The sequence below is a fragment of the Equus quagga genome, chromosome 21, assembly GCF_021613505.1.
Source record: "Equus quagga isolate Etosha38 chromosome 21, UCLA_HA_Equagga_1.0, whole genome shotgun sequence".
NCBI lineage: Eukaryota > Metazoa > Chordata > Mammalia > Perissodactyla > Equidae > Equus > Equus quagga.
In genome coordinates, this window is record NC_060287.1 from 30200645 (window position 1) to 30220224 (window position 19580).

Here is a 19580-nt window from a genome sequence, read left to right on the forward strand (position 1 = left end):
CTGTTGATAATTATGAACTGGACTCTCTCTAATGACTCTCCTAACTCTACTTTTCTACTTGTTGACTTGTGCTGTGGTACCTGCAGTGTTTCTGAGCATCTCTTGCTTCCATCCTATAGAGGGGACACGATTAAATACACAAATCCTTTCTCCAGAATTATGCAGCTGTTGTCACCAAAGACGGTAGATAACTGTCCCAAAAAGGACACATTGGAATTAGGCTTTGAGATTTCTCAGGTCCTGTAGGACAGGGCTTGGTAGGTACAGTGCTGAGACAATAATGAGATTGTACAAATGAGCATCATTCAGGCTTAGCAAAGGTGTCTGGGCTGAAGGACAAAACTGGGCAATCACAACAACGTACTTTTCATGAGATGGCACCAATGAGAAATTCACAGGGACCTCACAACTAAAGGTGGTATTAGAATCAGAGAGCCCTTTTCATGCTCAGCCAGTAGTAGGGGCTGATAAAGAACTCAATCACCAGAGTGTTCTGGAAAAGCTGTACGGACCGAATGAGTGGCCACACTTTACTGACCCTGTTATGTACCAGCAATTTCCTTGGTGGTCCCTGGGAGGGCTGTTCCATAGACCTGACTGGTCTATGGAATACTTATTTCATTAAATCAACTCTAAGATACCCTTCACTGTAAGATCCTCCATTATTTTCTGCACCAATAAGGAAAAACACTGCCAATAGACCATGATGGGTGCCTTTAACAGCAGTCCTGAGTGACATATGAATCAATCACATCAGATTCCTTTCAAATTAATCTTCATCTCTTCTGAGGGATTTGGCAATGAAACAAATATTTCAGTAATAGAAACTAGCACAGCTTGCCTGACTTTGTGGTATCTTCCCTTCTGAGGTTTCTAAGGCAGTTGGTTGTTCCTTTGCAAGAAAACGTGGACGTAGGATCATTCCTCTGTGACAGATACTCTTCACTGATATCGCATTTACATCCTACTGCTTGGCTTCTGTGCCTTTCTGAGTACAAAATAGCTTGTTATTTCGATGTTGAATCATAGTGGAATTTTTTTGAGGACATTTCTAAATGGCAGTTAAGCTCGCAGGTTAATGTAACAGATGCACATACCTCATTGAAGTGAGGACAATGTGAACAGCTATGACCAAGTGGATGCACATGCAAAGGCAATGGCAGCAATGTTAGGACCGCCACTTGGCTGATGGCTTTTGAAAGGCACCATTGATTGAGATGCATCCGGATTCCAGAGATGTTAAACTGTGAAAAAATTGTGCATCTTAGAATTAGTAGAATACAGTAATTCTGTCGGATTCTGTGATTGGGAGAGAGTTCTAGCCCGAGGCCAAGTTCCTCCAATGTCTTCAGTTTACTGAGGAATGTTCCAGGGATTCAGTGGGAAACAAGCTGGATGACTGCCTTGACCACATGGACCTCACATTGAGTAGGAAGACCAGAAGGTAAATTAATAAACAAAAATAATCACACTATTTTAGTGCAATGAGGGCAATAAACAGGTGGCTGAGATGGAGCTTTATAGGGAGGTGGGTATAGGATGTAAGGTGCATGTGTAATGAGCCCTCTCAAATCCTGCTGATTTCCAACTAAGTCAACATTTGGATTTTGGTCTCTGAGAGTCCTTGATAGCCTGCAGGGTGATCAACAGTCTTAAGGTTTGCTCAGGACTGAGGGGTTTCCCAGGATGTGGGAGTTTCAGTCCTGAAATGGGAAGTCCCACGGGTGCCAATGGGCGCCAATGGGTGCACCAGCATGACTGGTCATTCTATTGGGGTTCTAATTCAGTTTCCTTTTAGTTTAATATTTGTATTACTTTCTATATCTGGAGAAGTTTGATACAAAACCTACACCTGTGACTTTTATTTTCTTTCACTTCCATCTCTCCTATTTTCATAAAAAGAGGGTAATTTGATAGATATGACTAAAATCTTACAATTACTAAATGCATTTAGTCATTCAACAATACTGTTTAAGTGCCTACTTAAAGTCCTGGCAGGGGCGGGCTACAATGATAGATCAAGGTAGCTACTAGGAGTGAGAAGTCCTGTCCATAAGCAGCTAGAAGAAGATAAGAAAAGATCTGCCGACATTTCCAGGAGTTCAGAGCAAGTGGCAGACTGATAAAGCAGAGGTGAAGAGGGCAGGGGAAGCTGCTTGCTTTTTGTCATTTTATTTTACTTTAGATGAGCAATAGGAAACAACATCTCCAAAAACAACTCCATTCTTTCATGTTAGGAATCATTTTGGTAAAATGGTGTGGCTTTCTGTTTTTTCACTAAAAGACTAGCTGAACCCTGGACTTCAAATGCTTTCATGACTACTAGAAATATATATATATTTTTTCTCTTCAAAACAATGCAACGCATATTCTTGGCTTTCCCTTCAAGCAATGGGCCCCCACGTGGGGAAGTCATTTTCGTGTCTGTGAGCAAATGCGGTGATTAGGTTGTCAGTGACCTTACAGTCATTATTAGTTTTCACAAGCCCTCAGTGAACTTCATGTCTGAGCTCTCCTTCAGTTCAGGGTTGATGTGCAATGACTCATGTACCCGCTGTAATACTCCAAAACTACTGTGTGATTCCTTTCCTCTCTCCTTTCCCCTCTGCATTTCACTTTCCCTTCATATCTCATGAGCACATAGTTCCTTCTTTAATGACTAATTGTATTGAGTGCCATGACCAGTCTTAGGAGTGTTGTAATATGAATGAAGCAATCAAAACTCTCCACTTGATCACTCCTGTTTATTATTTTTTAAAGAAAGATGAAAGTTGTCATGTGCAAATGGGGGCATTAATTCCTTTACCTATTCCACAACTTTAGCTCAAATATGCCAAGGAAATAGAGTGTACGTGTGAGTGTGTGTGCCTGTGCTTGAAGCAAGAGAATCGAAGGAGACCAGCAAGCCTCAAAGTTAAGTAAAATTTGGAATCAACATTTAAATTAGGTATGCTTTATGGGTTGATGTTATTTGAAAGCTGAATAGCTGATGTCAAAAATAGACTTCCCTTTCTTTCCAAAGTGTGGCAAAAATAACCACATGCTTTTCTTGGATTCCTGACTCTCACCCCTAAGGGTTTTCTTGTATAGGAACCAACAATTCCTTGGATGGAAACACTGGATAGGCTAGTCATTATTTTGAGATTTAGGAGATTGCAGATTCTTGGCAGACTGTGGTTGTTTTTCTAGAGTAGTAGGCAAGTAGTTGGACAAAAAGCAAGAAGCTGATCCATGTTGCTGGCTTTGGGTTCTTCGTGAACAAATGAGACAAGGTGAGTAGCTGCCCCGTTCACCCCATCTTCGTTTCGTGAAAAAAGGTTCTGGTGGCTGCAATCCTGGGGTGATCTTGATCTCCTGGAAAACAGCAGGTCCTTTTCCCCTTTGCCTTTGGGCTTGCCGGCCACTGAAGGGAAGACCCAGGCGATGTCTGCCTGTTGCCAGCACAGCCCGTCGAGGGGTTAGAAATAGTAGGATTGCTTGTGGAGGGAGAACAATCCCTCCATTGTCAGATTTCTTTTTTTCACTTTTCATCCAAACGCTGGATTGCTTTGTAGCACAGTTGGAGATACTGTGTTGAGGAGCCTCTGCTCATGGCAACGTTCCTCTGTTCGCTTTCTGCTGCTTCTTGCACTGGAAAATTCCATCCTTTAACACTGGGATTATATGTCACCATTGCTGAAATCATAGACAGAGTCCACTTAATTTGCTGCAAGCTGAGAGATAGCCAGAGAGAATGGGAGAAGCATAGCATTCCCTTGTATAAAGAGAGGATTGAACAAGGTCAGTGACCCAAAGAAACAGCAGGTCACAAACTCTCAGGGGGTCATGAAAATCTTCCCGGGTTTCCTGTCTTTCGGAGCAAAAACGCCTGTTTAAATTTAAAAAAAAGAAAAAAATTAAAACGTATTTAAGATTGGCCATGATAATTGAGCTGGGTGAAGACGCTGAGGGCTCATTATTCTAGTTGCTGCACTTTCGCCTATTTTTGAAAATTTCCGTGATAGAAAATTTATAGAAGGTATTTAAATACTTCTTTCATCACAGAACGATTCCGGAGCCCCCAAGTGGGTATCATGTAGCTTGCGCGGCAGGCAGGGCAGGCAGCCCAACTGAGCATGCTCTGAGCTGGCCTCAGTCAATTACTCTGTGAGGTGAACTCTCAATGCTTCTAGCCATTGGGCAGTTTCAAATGGCCTTTATTCTTAGCCATATGTTCTTTGGGCCATATCCTCAATGGATCATTTGTTAAAGACTAGAAGCATTAGCAACACAGATGCTGAAATTCATGTTAATAATTCAGTAACTTGCCTGATGATAGTCTTCACTTTATCTGAAAATGGTGTTTTTCTCATCAAAATCTATTCCTCCGATGATGCCCTTGGACCTCAGAAACTTAGTGTTACAGAAAGAAAAGACAGTGACAATTATGTCTAATTTGGGTTTTCATTTATAAAGAACAAACGATTGTACAGAAGTGATTATAAATAGCAGCTAGTTGATTTTTTTAAGCACAAAATATAAGAATTTCAGACATGAGGTCATGAAGGCAATTTTTGATGCCCCAACTCCTAATTACTTTCAGCCTATATTTTAATGTAAGCACCAAACAACTAACCCAAAATAACTCTTTTATTAACTTCCTCCCTGTATCTGGTGGCCTTGAAATGGTTATCATGAAATTTATTCTTTATTCACTGTTTCCTGGATCTTTTGGGCACAGAAATGGTAGAAGTTTCTAGAAATAGAGCATGTAGGCACATTGTAAGGTTTATGGGTTTTAAACACACCCTCCTGAAATTTGATGTTGATCTTCACATTCATTTAAATTTTTAAATATATTGAGTATTAAAGATTATACTAATATGAGGTTTATAATACATGTGGATAAAATATAAAATATTTTTTACTCCCAGTTTCTACATTTTCATAATACACCTTATTGGACATCTTCTATACGTGACTCTCACTTTCTGGCCCACCTTTGATGCCACCCATTGCCGGGGCAACAAGCTTTTTGCAGGTGTAAGCAGATGGTGCCTCATTTCAGCTGCACCATAGGGCTCCCTTTCGGTCCTGGGCTTCTCTGAGATGGTATCTTGGTATATGTGTGCACAACCTGGAAATTGTGAGGAAGTCAACACCCCAGGAGGAAACCCTCCAAAAGGGAATGGGAGTCTATGGGCTAATGCTTCCCTTTTTCTTCCCTCAGGCTGAAAATTCTATGCGCATTCTACCCAGCTTCTTAGAAGGTCCTCACAGAAGATGAGATGGATCACGTGGCCACCTTCACTGCCTCCTTCCCCACTTTACTCCTTCCAGGAGGCTAGGGACTCCTGTCTGCTGGGATCATTCTCCAAAATAACCTTCCTTTACAGAAACCCTTGTCACAGGCTCTGTTTCCTGCGCGGAACCCAGACTGAGACACTAAAATGATACAATAGAATGAAGACATGAATGTGAATTGCTCAGGGGTTGGTTGGATTGTATATCTCTGTGAATAGGGTTCAAAGAGAAGTTTGGGAAACACTGGACTAGATGACCACTGGCATCACAGCGTGTAGAATTAGAACCTTCACATCCCCATCCAGCTATAACAGGTTTATGGGTATCTAGGTCTTCCACGAAGAACAGTAGGAGAAGATCCCCAAGCCTCGTCAGACCTGTTGAATATCCGTGAGTATGTGTGACATCCAGGAGAAACAGAGAACAAAACAAAACAGAACATTTTCACAAACATTCAGAACCCTACGATCTTGGGAGTCTTCTGCACTCTATAGTAGTAATAGATTATGTCCAAATCTGTTACAAATTATTAAACTGCAAGTGATGTTGGCCTATTCCAAGGAAACTGTTGGTCTCACTCTAGGGCATGCCTAAAGGTAAAGGAGGAGGAGACCCAAGGAGGGCTTCTTTGCTTCTGTCCTCATCCATCCCGGGGAAAGGTGGCCTTTGCGTCAGCCAGGTTGTTGGCTGGACTCTGGGGATTCTGAGAATCTAGTTACCTGCCTGTCCCTCTCTGTACCTGTATGATCTAGGCCAGTGGATCTCAAAGTGTGATTCCTGGATGAGACCATCTTTTTCCAAAGGCAAATTTTGTACTAGGAGGGAGATTAGAAATGCCAATTCTTGGGTCCCACCCGGATCTTCAACAATCTGTTCTGACAAGCCTTCCAGATGATTCTGATGCTGGCTCAAGTTTGAGAACGACTGTCCGAGGCCTTTTCCTTCTCACTTGGCTTGTGAGCTTTGGTGGCCTCCCATGTTGATTTCACACTCCTGCCCAGAGAACGGGCTCAGGGAACAAAAGATTACTAGGTGAACTGGGTGGGGGGTGAGAAAAGAGGCTAGAACTGTGTAGGTGCTACCCAGTCGACAAGCAGATTCCGTCCTGGACTTTGGAAGTCAGCTGTTTGGAATGTGAGCTGTTTTCCTAGGAATGGTAGATAGGTTCCCACGCCAGCACACAAAGGCATATTTAATCCTGAATCCAGCTGAAATAGCGCTGCGGCACAGTGAAATAGAGCAGATCACAGTGCTCCCGTAGTATTAGTCACCAATCAAAGCAGAATAAAGCAAGAAATGAAACACAGAGATAGTATTTTGTTTATGCTAATATTGATGCTGGCAGGACAGGTTGATCTGCAGGCGGATGGAGAGGTAATTGGGGATTTGTCAAGACTATGAAGGAGTGGCTTGCCTTTCTCTTTAGAATGTCATGATACTAAATTCCTGTAGTTAGGTTTTCTTAAATGTGGTTCTAGACTGTTACCTTCTCTTTTTCTGAAGGCACGTTTCTCACTAAGAAAGAGAGAAAGAATTCTGAGACAAGTTGGCAAGAGTTGAAAAGGAGAGCGGAAAGGATAAGGGCATTAAAGACAATGTGGGTTTGTTTTTTTTATTAACACGAGCATCAACAGAGACAGAATTAAGTTGAGTTGTGAGCAATGAGGGATGGATCGTCAGAAGGAGGGTCAGAATTCTCTTCTGACAAAAGGGAGGAAAGAAAGCAGACAAAAACTGACTATACAGTTTAAGAACTGCTGTTCTGGAAAACATGCCTCCTATTGTACTGCCCTTAGAATTGGCCCATAGTCACATTCCATGTCACCTTGTCCCCTCTCTGGCTACATGGGCAGCTGACCAGAGGCCTTGACAATGACCAATGATATGGCATAAGAAGGTGAGCTGGACCAATCTGATGTCCTCTTTTTCCCTCCCAGGCATTTGACCTCAGGAATACCCAAGGCGTTTGTTCGACCGTGACGGGAAGAGGTGCATGGCTGGCCATGGACACTTGACATGTTCTCAAATCAAAGCTTCTAGTTAGGTTTCCTGTGGTGGCTAAAGTACTTTCTTTTCGGGTTCACTATGCATTTATTAACCATTCTATTTTTGTACCATACAAATTATCATTGCTGACGGTTGAATGGCTGGATTTGGAGAAATGTGGTAGCCCTAATGGAATTAATTAAGTGAATAATATTGCCTGACAAATGGCTCCGCGTACCAAAGAGGGCTTGAGACTTAATTACTGATGTCATTTATCTCTCTATTTGCACCCCAACAATAAGTGACTCGCTTCTCATTAACGTTGGATCATCTTCGAAAAGGAAAAAAAGTAGCCAAAATATCAAGAAAGAAAAAAAAATTGATGTCTTCGTTCCCCACTTCATTATCCTGATAAATCATAACAGACTCTGTTAATTAGATGGGCAGCTTTAACTGGCTGACTCCTGTCCAACAATTACCTCAGAAAGAAGCACCACTGGGAACATTTCCTTCCCTTGGGAGGACATGAAAGAAAGTCCATAACAGAAAAAGGGATCATTTCCCCAGCCGTGCTGGGGACCACAGTGGTCAGTATGAATTTCTAGACTGAAGGGCTGGAGCTGTTGCAGAGATGTTGCTGATGCGTGATGGCGATGGTGGGGTGACCGACGCTGTCCTCTTAATCTAAGACTTAGGTAATGGTCCCCCGTGCCTCCACCTCCCCTGGGGAGATTAGAGCCTAATTAAACAGAGGAACAGGTGTAAGAGGGTTAGATTGAATCAGGCCAAATTAATTGCTGAGATTGGTTTTGCATTTGGTAACTGGAAACAATGAATTAACTACAGTCGGAAGACAGCTAATCCCTTGGTCTCGCTGCGACTGTGTATAAAACAGACTAGACTTGCTGGGAACACAAACAAAGGGGGTTTTGACGTGAAAGTACAACGCATCTTTGCATGAGGAAGGCTGGGCAATGAGCCTTGCCACGCAGAGTGGCTATATGTGTCCCGGACTGCCTGCCTGGGACAGCCCTGGTTTATGCCTGTTGTTCCTGGAAAATTATTAATAGTGCCCCCTTTGATTCTAGAAAAATGCCCCGGTTTGGACTATCAATCAAATAGTTACTGTATTTCAACGTCAATTTTAAGCTGCCTTTTTCTTCTCTCTTTACCAGAAGAGTGGTGTCATAGGTTGAATTGTGTTCCCCCAAAAGACACTGAAGTCTTAATTCTCAGCACGTGTGGAAGTGACCTTATTTGGAAAATAGGGTCTTTGCAGATGATCAAGTTAAGATGAGGTCATCAATACTGGCCTAACCCAATATGACTGATGTCCTTATAAAATGGAGAAACTTGGACACAGAGACAGACGTGCACATAAGGAGAATGCCATGTGACAAGGGAGGCAAAGATTGGGTGATCTTTCTACAAGCCAAGGGGTGCCAAAGATTGTCAGCAAACCGCTAGGAGTTCCGGGAGAGGCCTGGAGCAGATCCTTCGTCTCAGCCCTCAGAAGGAACCAACCCTACGCACACCTTGATCTCGGACTTCCAGCCTCCAGAACTGTGAGCCAATACATTTCTGTTGTTTCAAGCCATCCACGTGTGGTATTTTGTTATGGAAGCCTGAGCAAACTAATTCAAGCGGGTACTGGTTTCAAAGTGTCTAAAAACGCTCTCATTGCTCTTGGGGTTTGTACAGTTCACAGAAATGAGCCATCTTGCTGGCCAAGGCTGCCGGCGGGGCTACTGTGAGAAGTCGGTCAGTAACCAATACCGATTTCTCAGTACCAGGCGCTGGAGAGATGGTGAAGGAGACAGATGTGGTTCCTGATCTCCAGCAGCCAGCAGTCTGGTGGGAAGGGGAGGCAATGAAGATGACCTTGTACTTAATCAGTTAAATATGAATATGTATTCAGTGTGCAGAGGACGGACCGACGAAGCACATCCTGGGGGAGGCACCCCAAGCTGGGCTGGAAAAAAAAGGCTCGCAGAGGAAAGGATGTCTAAGCTGAGACCTGATGAGCAAGGGTTATCTGGATTTTAAAAATGGGCTGTGGAAGGAGCAGGTGTGAAGGCTCTAGGGCAAGAGGAAGCAAGGAGCGTACACACATACCCAGAGAAATCCAAGAACAGAGCAGCTGGGGACGGCATAGTAGCTTCCAGTTCTTTTTCTCAGCCTTCATCTTCTCATTCATCAAAGGTTTACAGCACACTTACCATGTTCTGTCCCCCGAGCTAGGGGCTGGGGGATGCCCGTGGTGGAGACCAACACGTAAACTGCCCATCAAGCAGCTGATGGCCCAGGGCTGGGAAAAGAGATGGGAGCAGACGGAGAGAACAGAGCCACCACTTCTGTCAGGACAACTCGGAGCAGCGGAGGAAGCCACCTCTCAGGTGAATCTTGAGGAAAAGCTACATGCATGGGCTATGGGAGGGAAACGGGTAAACCGAAAATGTTAACCTGTGGTCAGAAGAAAAAGACCCTTCGGTCCCTGATCTCTCTGGCCAATAGTTTTCATGTGACTGGACTTGAAGAGGTCACATGTCACATCCAGAAACTTTAATTCTTTCTAAGTGTATAATGTGATTCTATTTCTCTGAAGCAGAATTTGAGTTGCAGCTTATCTAGTTTTCATTCAACGACATGGCAGGACGTTTCAGAACATTCTACAGAACACCTTTGTGATGGCTTCTTGTCCTTGAGGCCCCACGCCCAAATACTTGGACCTGGGTTCCCAGGACCTACCATGGACACCATCTCTCCTTGGCCAGAGTCTGAGGAAATAATGAAATCTATAGACTCAATCCATCCTGGGCATATATTTTTGAACTCTAGCTTTGGCAGTTCTTAGGTACAGCCCAATCAAAAGGGGCCATTAAGGGTGCCATTTTCAAGATGCATTTCTAGGTTGGATATTAAAGTCACTGTTTGCCGTCTCTAATTGACTTCAATTATCTGTCTCTTGTGGGCCCAGGACAGAAAGTTTTGGGAAGGCAAAACTAGACTCTGATTTTGTAGGCATGGCATTTATTATGTAAGCGTACAGGTCTGCATTTCAAAATGAAAAAATAATAATAATGAAAGTTTCTCTAGGCTTCTTGTGTCCAAACCACTCTTGCAAAACCACCTCTGGATGAGCTTTAAGTGTCAGCAAATCAGAAACATGTGGATTTAATTTCCTTTGAAATACACTAGGGGGACAAGGGGGTAGCAGGGCTTGGCAGCCAGCTGCTTAGGGTTTGCCAAACCCCAAATACCTCACACTCTGTTAGAGCCGTCACACTGGCCCCCAGCAGTCTCCACTGGCCAGTCCAGCCTCTGCATTTCTTGCTGTACCATCTAGGTTTTCTCCAACCATTATGCCATTCTCTTGGTCCATTGTAGCTGCCAGAAGGACGCTGTTAACACCACCCACATGCTTAACAGGACTTTGGAAGAGGAACCAGTACTGCAATGAGGTGTCAGGTTGGCTCCAGTCTTATCTGGATGAACAGGCCATCTTTGCAGTCATTACGGGGCCTTTAAAACCCAAAGCAACTGTGCGAGAGGTCTTCCAACTTGATTTCTAGACGGGAAAATATTTTTCTTTTATGGTGGATGATGGTATCAGGTCCCAAATGTATTAGGTTTCACGTTCATCCAACAGCCGTGCATATAATGTGAAACATGTCCATACTCTGCAAAGACCACAGCCACCCCGCCATGAGGCTCCAAGGTAAATACGGGCCCACAGACCTCCTGGGGAAATAAAGGCGTTTCATTAAAGGAGAGGAGGCACACAGTTCAGTAGTTCTGATGGCTCCTCCAAACCCCCAGATTTTCTTCTCCTAATTTAAGAGTAGGGAAGTGCCAACAAGGTCTGTATCATCGTCTGGTCTGTTATTTTTCTTCCTTGATATTAATTCGTCTTTTATTCCTCTTATATTTTCTATGTGCAAAAGTCTCTTTTGCCTAAAATAATAATGTACATTAAATGCAAAGGGCAAATTGAACTTGAAGAAAGTGCTTTCTGCATCCAAAACCACAGAGGCTTTGGTGCCTGCTATGGGTCGCATATGTATATATGCTGATTCTTTTGCTATCCTCGAGTTACCAAAGAGGTAATGGGGGCAGCCCCAGAGAGACTGAGTAAGCTACAGATCACACACCTAGTAAGTAAGAAAGTCAGAACTTGACCTGGGCTGTTGGACTCCAGAAATGGCATTCTTTCCAGTACTCGAGGCTGCCTTTCACTCTACTGTGATGGTTCATTTTGTGTCAACTTGAACGGCCCACGGGGTGCCCAGATAGTGGGTCAAACATTATTCTGAGTTTTCTGTGAGGGTGTTTCTGTGCGATTAACATTTAAATCAGTAGACTGAGTAAAGCAGATTGCCCCCCCCCATGTGGGTGGGCCTCATCCAATCAGTTGAAGGCATGGATAGAACAAAAGGGCTGACTCCCCCCTGATTAAGAAATAACTCCTCTTGCCTGACTGATTGAGCTGGGACATCCGATTTTTCCTGCTTTTGGACTTGAACTGAAATATCAGCTCTTCTTGGGTCCTGAGCCTGCTGACCTTCAGGCTAGAACTTCACCGTTGGTTCTCCTCATTCTCAGGCCTTTGCACTTAAACTGGAACTACGCCCTTGGCTCTCCTGGGGCCCTAGCTGGCCAGCTCACCCTGCGGACCTCAGCACTTGTCAGCCTCCATAATTGCAAGAGCCTGTTCCTTACAAGAAATCTCTCAGTCTATCTGTAGCTCTGTTTATCCTGATGATTCCGTTTCTCTGGAGAACCCTAAAACACCCATTTCTTATGTGCTCTACCAGGCAACCCTGTGAGGTCGCTGGCTCAGGTGCCATCATTGCTGTTTGCCAGGTGAGGGAAGACAAGACCTGGAAACTGCCCCTGAGTGTGCGCATGTGGACACACACCTGCACACCACACTTCACACATACTTCAGGACTAAGATCGGAATCCAGGTCTGCTCATTCCTCATGTGGTGTTGCTTCCCCAAGGCATCCACAGAGTAGCCACGGAGAGCAAGGCGGGGTCACTTGAAGGAGTCATTTATCTCCAAGTCCTTCTTCACGCAGAAAAATCTGCCTCTGAGTATTGGGTGTATAGAGGAGCCTCTGCGATTTGTTTATGCTTTGAATTGCATATTGTAAGTTCCAGCTCCAGGAAACAATGCCACAAGGAAGTAATCAAACCTCTTAAGTTCCCACCTGGAGACAGCGAACACAGGGAAAGGATCCTCGAGAGTAATGTTACCCTCCAAACAACTGGCTGCCGAGCGCACACAAATATCTGGTTAGTAGAATTTCTGTCTGAGCGAGGGCGTCTCATGATCCTTGTGAGCGGGTGTAAACTCCAAGGCCATTCAATGTATCAAGACTATTATCCAGGTTGGCTGGGTGGCGCAGCAATTAAGTTCACACGTTCTGCTTTGGTGGCCCGGGGTTTGCTGGTTCAGATCCCAGGTGTGGACCTACACACTGCTTATCAAGCCATGCTGTGGCAGGCATCCCACATATAAAGTAGAGGAAGATGGACAGGGATGTTAGCTCAAGGCCAGTCTTCCTCAGCAAAAAGAGGAGGATTGGCAGCAGATGTTAGGTCAGGGCTAATCTTCCTCAAAAAAGAAAAAGAAAAAGACCATGGACAACTATCCTAGGTGAGTATGCCATCTATTTTTACTTTCAAGGCTTTCTGTTTGATGAAGCCACGCCTGCCTTGGGGTTAAGAAGGAATTGCATTCTCCCCCCACCTCTCTCGCCTTCACGGTGTCCACTCTGGCCATCTAGGGCAAGAGCTGGGCTGTTAACCACTGAAGATGCAAGCCGACTGTCCACTGAAAACGAAGGGAACACTGGTGAGGGAACGTTTGCACAGAACATCTTCGACTGCTCCTCTCAAGTGGCCCGAAGTTCAGGAGCAGGTGGCTGTGGCCTTCTACCGCTGTTCCCAAGTAGCAGAGAGGCATCATATTCTGGGCCACAAGAGCCCCACATAATCCTCCCAACTCCCCCTTCTCCAGCCTCCCACAGGCTTTTGTGTGTTGAAACGTCTGCAGAAAACGGATGGGGCTTTGCACATCCACCTGAGATATGCAGCTCCCCAACACACTACCTCTGCTTCTGCAGCAGCCAAGAAGCTGGTGGCCGAGGAGGGTGGCCGGGGAGGAAGGGCTGGGACTAATGCTGCCAAGTGGGGACAGCTGGTGCCGGACAGCAGGGAGCTTTGGTTTTAGTTAATGGCATTTGGCAAGTCCCCACCTGGGAACAGTGACTACAGGGATGGGATCCTTGGACTGGATAAGTGAATGGGGTTCATTGTGGTCAAGGGGACAGAAAAGAGTTGTCATCCTTTGACTGAGAACCTTCCGTCTCTCCCAACCTCCTTGTCATAGAACAATATCATTTTCAAAAGGTCTGGTTTGGGGCTTCACAGCGTGAACGCGTTGCTGTGAGCAGCAGAAGAGAAAAGAGCATTTTTCCTTTAAAAAATGAGCCTCAGACTCACTCGTTCTGCCTGAAGCCAGAAGCTCCTGACTTCTGCCGGCTTCCCTCTGATGGAGAATGGGTGCTTCATACTTTGCAAGGCGCCGCTCTTCTCTCTGCTGGTTGGGTAAGCTCCTGTAAGCGGGGCTGAACAAGAAATGCCATTTCTCGTGGAAATAATTTCATTTCCACTAAACCCACACATGGGCTTGTTTTCAGAGCGGCTCAGACATGCCGGACAACATACTCTGAATCGAGGGGGGAAATGGAGACGGTTGAAACATTTGCTATGAGGGAAGGAACCAAGCAAGCAAAGAGAGCTGTTCATTAGCATTGACCTTGGAGATGGATGTCACGTAACACTGCGGTTCAGGCCTCATTATCTGCTGAGGGGCAAGCAGGGCTCCCGTGTGCTGTTTTGTAGCCATAATCCTCTCCCACAGGGAGGTTCAGTATCAGATGCTGTTCCCAAGCAGGCCGGTGCATTTGATGGGTCCCGGCACCGCTTGGTCACGTTCCATCTCAGCAGAGTGGTCCTTGCAAAGCAGCCGGCCCCAGTGCCATTGGCAACGCCACAGAATAACATACTTGACTGTGTAAAACTGATGGCTTTCAACCTGGTGCCCTGCTGGGATATTTCCAGCCTGCAAAGGGATCTGATCGCACATTGGATTTAAAGTAGCCTTTACGAATATTGATTCAAAGTGAACTCTCCTAAAAAAAATACAGATGCCTAGCCCCACCCCAGATCAATGAAATAGAATCACCCTGGAATGGGGCCTGCGCATTAGAACTTAAAACAGCTTCTCAGATGGGAGCTTCTAAGGGGCAGCCAGGGCCGAGAACTCCTGAACCAGAGAAATGACAGCTCTTTCTCTTGGCTGTGTTTTCCAGGATTTCTGGGTCTCTATGGCTTTCTGCTGGTGGCACTGTGACATTCATAGGTGTGGGTTAAGGGCCACGGGAGAGTGCTCATGCTCCTGGGAGGCAGTTTCACTGTTTACAGGCCCTGTTGTTAGGGAAACAGGCATCGCCATGCGCTAAGGCCACCTGGTAGGTGGACACACACACTCTCTCTCAAACGCTCTTTGTAGGTTGAAAGGCCTGCACACTGGTCACCGGGCTGGGCTTGCAGGGTGTCCAGCAACCATGGGAGCTGCAGTCCCACGACCTCACTTTCCACTCTGTGGAATGTATCTCCCTTGTATGCCCACTGATGAAAAAGGTACTTAATTTACGTCACTGGTGTTACAAACTCTTTCATCTTATGACCCTCGGGGACTTTGATAAACGCCCTATAAATGCCACACCCCTAACTGTTTGTAGGCCATGACCCAGTCCAATTATGACAAAAAGGTTTACAAGAGACGCTTGACTGGAAGGCCACAGATAGGCTAAAAGTAAAAGGACGGAAACAGATGAACTGTGCAAACTCAAAGTAGAGAAAGATGCTGTGGCTCTCTCAGGATCAGACAATGTGGGCTTCAAGAGAAGGAGGATAGACAGAAGTCACCCCTCCAAACACCCGCTTCCATCCCCTTCTCCCCCCTTCTCCCCACCGCCACTGCCTTAGCATGGGGTCCTTCATGCCCTGAGGTTCAGCTGCATCCGCCGGGACAGGAATCCGGGTGCGGGTGCTGGGGTGCCCTCTGAGGTCTTCCAGCCTCCCCAGCTCCCGGCAGCTCCTCCTGCGCCGCCCTGCTCTGTATTCCTTCTCGCTTGTTCCCCGTTCTCCTTGCTTGTTCCCCCTTCTCCTCTCCTCTTCCAGGCCCTGGGCATAATCTCATCTAGGGACTTAGCTTTTACAAAAGCAGGGAAGAATCTTTCCAGCTGGCCCACATCCCCAAGGCCAAGAAGTGTGAAGCTTGGCTACCCACTGGAAACTGGTGTGGGTGGCGAATAAAGGGGCCCACACTCAAATCAGTATTTTAACGATCGGCCCTTACAATGCCCTGGCGTTTCCCCGGCGCCCACAAGTGGCACTCATTGTTCCTGCCCTGGATGTTTCCAGTCTCTTGGTCTTTTTGGACAATAGCTGCAGAGGTGCTTGGCTCTCTTATCGTCCCCCACCCCAGACTTTACCCCGTTGAAGGCGGCCCTCACTTTTTGCAGGGGGCTCCCAGCTCACCCAGGAATCTCATGTCGAATGGAGCAGGATTAAGTTATTCCCTCTGCAGCAGCATCTGCGCAGAGACTTGGCTTCAAGACCCAATCTCCCCTGGGCATGTTTGCCAGCCTGACCCTCCTGCGTGTGCAGAGCTCCTCTTCAGGGCAGAGAGCACTTCTCACTCAGCAGTACAGAGGTCCTCTCTCTTAGAATGAAATTGCTCTGAGAGGGCACCTGGGAGCTCACTCCTCAAAGTAGGTCTGCGGACCAGCAGCACCGCACCGGGCATCCGGGAGCTTCTCGGAAAGGCAGATTCTCAGGGGCCCCCAGACCTCTTGCATCAGAATCTGCATTTTAATAATCCCAGGTTATTAGTGCACAGGTAAAATTTACAAAGTACTCCTCGAGCGCATTCCCCTCACACTGATAATGAATCAAAACAAGCCTGTATTTACAAAATATTTTTAAACGATTAAGGAAAAAATCATGAAAACTTTTGCTTATCAAGGTAGCAAAGAGTAGAAATAAAAAGATTATACCAATGTTTATGTGAAGGAGATACTTTTTTATTAGACGCTGCTGGTGGGAAGGTCAATTAGTACAAGGTTTCTAAAAGGCAACTTGTTTGAGAAGTCTTGGAAAGATCCTCAGCCAAAGGAATAATTTCATTTCTATGACTTGACCTTAAGTTAAAAAGTAGGGTGTGATGTAGCTTTAAAGATACAATGAAAAGGATTTTCAGACAATGGTTTAGCTGTTTTTCTAATCTTCCTCACTAACAGAATCCCAGTTTTGTGGGGAGGCGGGGAGAGGGGGAGCAACGTGCTCAGCTAAAAACCTTTTCTGGACTCTGGGCAAAAGGGATGGACAGTGAGGTGTAAGCAGAGGTCATTGGGGGGCATCTCCAGGAAAACTTGACGAGGGCAATCAACTCAGTTACCAGCCCCCTTCTGACCTATGACCTCTGCCCCCTCTTCCCCTGTATCCTGCCTGGAACTCTGATGGGATGTTGGAGATCCATTACCCACTGACCCGATGTCAGCACTGTCTCCTTCCAGACTTTTCATTATATGAGAAAAAGAAAACCCTAATTTGTTTAAGTGATTGTGTCTCAGGAGTGTGACATTTGGATTTGAACACAACTCCTAACTTACATGCAACCTAAATGTCCAAAAACAGAGGCTTGATTAATACATTATCATTTATCTGCACAATGAAATGCTTTACAGCATTAAAAAAATCACTCAGAACTGTGGTTTCAAATTATTTCTAGCAGTGGACACTTCCTCTTTTTAATATTCAGTCTTTCATAGAATCCTAGTATATAGAACTGTTAATAATAGACTATTCTCTTTTTTTTGGTAAGAAAGATTGGCCCTGAGCTAACGTCTGTTACCAATCTTCCTCTATTTTGTATGTGGGACGCCGCCACAGCACGGCTTGATGAGCGGTGTGTAGGTTCGTGCTTGGGATCCAAACCCATGAACCCCTGGTGGCCGAAGCAGAGCACATGAACTTAACCACTATGCCACTGGGCCGGCCCCAAAAGTAGACTATTCTTGGTGAACTGGGGGTGGGAATTCATAATCTTCTCCTTCCACCTGCAAAATCTACTCTCTTCTGTAGGGGCCCTGAAATGCCTTCATTGGTCTCTAGAATTTGGTAAAACAATAGAAAACAGTTAGAAAAACATTGTTGTTGTGATCTCTTGACCTACGTGAAAAAAATATTCATGAGATCTTGTTAAGCAAAAAAAAACCCAGTTTACTAATCAAATTACGGTATGATCCAATTTTATATTTAAAAATATATATAAACACTAGCTCTCCCAGGCTTCACCAGTTTTTGGAAAAAAATGAAGTCACATGAATTGTAATTGTTCAAAATCCCTTGGCTGGTGGCCGTCATTTGAGAAATGGTAGCACCTTCCTCCTCAATCTCCCCCAGCTATCTCTGAAGGGACTGGAGGGTGTTTCCCACCCGTTTGGACCAGGATCCCTCAAATTCTCGCTCTGGCTTCTAGGTTTCCATCACTTGCAGAGGTGCGTGAGGACCATCCCAGCCCCGCTCTTGCCGCGGGTGCCTCTGAGAGGTCTGCCCCAGATGCCTGCCTCATGCTCACTTTACTGCAAACACTTGCCTTGGTCCTGTGCTGCGTGGGGTCATGCTGGTTTCTGCAGAGAACTAGGAAGATGAACAGGGGCTGTTCCATGGGGCTGAACTGTGGCTCAAGGGCAGGCTGGGGACCAGAGGCCATGCCAGTGGTCCTGCTGACCTCATTTCTACAGGCCTGCCTGACCCCATGCCTCCGTGCATCCAGCATCAACCTCCCAGCTCTCTCCAGCCCCAGATGAGCTTGTGGGGACCCCAAGTTCATCATTCTCAATTGGTCCCCCATACATGTACACGTATACACGTGCAAGTATCCACTGGAATTTAAAATTTTAATAGTAGTAACTTCTGAATGGCAAGATTGGGGTGCTTCAATGTTTTAAATGTTTTTCTTGCTTACTTGTGTTTTTAAAATTTCCACAATAAACATGTATTACTTGTATTGAAAAACTTAAGATGCACCTGAAATCAGTTACGGCTCCAATCACTAAATACACTTAATTGCTTAGTTCACTTAAATGTGAGTTTCCTGCCACCCAAGGCAAGTATTTTACCTGTGTTAATGTTAGAGGGGCAGAGGTGGGAGTGGGGAGGGGCGGGGTGGCAGGATGGCAGGAGGGGGAGACGTACCATAGGCAGAAAAAAAGTCATGTGGAACTGTGGTTTCAAATTTGTTTTTAGTAGGAGCCACCTCTGCTTTTTTATATTCAGTTTTTTGCAGAATCTCAGTATTAATATAGTGTTAACAGTTAGTGTGTGTGTGTCTAAATCTATACGTCTTTTTTCCAGCTTTATTGAGATATAATGGACACGTAGCATTGTAAAGTTTAAGGTGTACAATGTACTGATTTGATACACTTGTTATCTCTATCTTTATCTCTATCTCTAAGAAAGACTGAAGACAGGCTGAGGACAATGCATTCCAACAAAGACAAACGTCCTGTCCTTCTGGGGCTCCGTGACCTATTCTTTCTGGAGAGCCAGCTCACTGGCTCCCCGCCCTGTGGCTGGTGGGAACGGCTCTGGGGACACAGACTGACCATGCAGGGGGCTGTATCGCAGACCAGCGCTTCGTTTGGGGCGCCCCTGGGTTTTCACACTGGCACATCACTGGGGAGTGGGGGGCTCCAGTCACAATGAGGGGATTGGGACCATTAGGACGATGCTTGATATTACCCAAGTTGAGTCAGAGTCACCATAGGAAACCATGAAGTGTCCTAATTCCCAATCAGGTCTGCACGGCACAGCAGCCCTTCTGCTGCTGAAGGCTGTTGGCCTCAAGCCGCTTTGCAGAAAGATTCACTCTCCTGGTGGGAACTCAGGTGGGACGGAGACGAGGGTTCAGGGGCGTGTGCAGGGTGAGTCTCTACTGAGTTTAGTTCATTAGTGGCTTTCCTCTGAGGGAGTCACTTGGCACAGCGGATTCTGCTCTGAGAGCTGGACTCGGCAAGTGCCCTGGTTCAGGGGACAAAATTTCAGTCCTCGTTTTGCTGTTACAACAAAAGAAGGCTCCTCCCACGCCCTTCGGAGACTGTTTCTGACCCACTCTGGGTACCCGACAGCTCCTCCTTCCTTTATGTTCAGAATATCCCCTTGGACGGTCT

At 45.6% G+C, this 19580-nt stretch overlaps 1 long non-coding RNA gene across 1 annotated transcript; it reads left to right on the forward strand.

The window, feature by feature from the left end:
- Window positions 1–1591: 1591 nt before the first annotated feature.
- Window positions 1592–10488, forward strand: LOC124231457 (uncharacterized). The gene is made up of 3 exons (XR_006886533.1): window positions 1592–3272; window positions 5210–7964; window positions 8445–10488. It is a non-coding gene; the product is annotated as an uncharacterized LOC124231457 (long non-coding RNA).
- Window positions 10489–19580: the final 9092 nt, after the last annotated feature.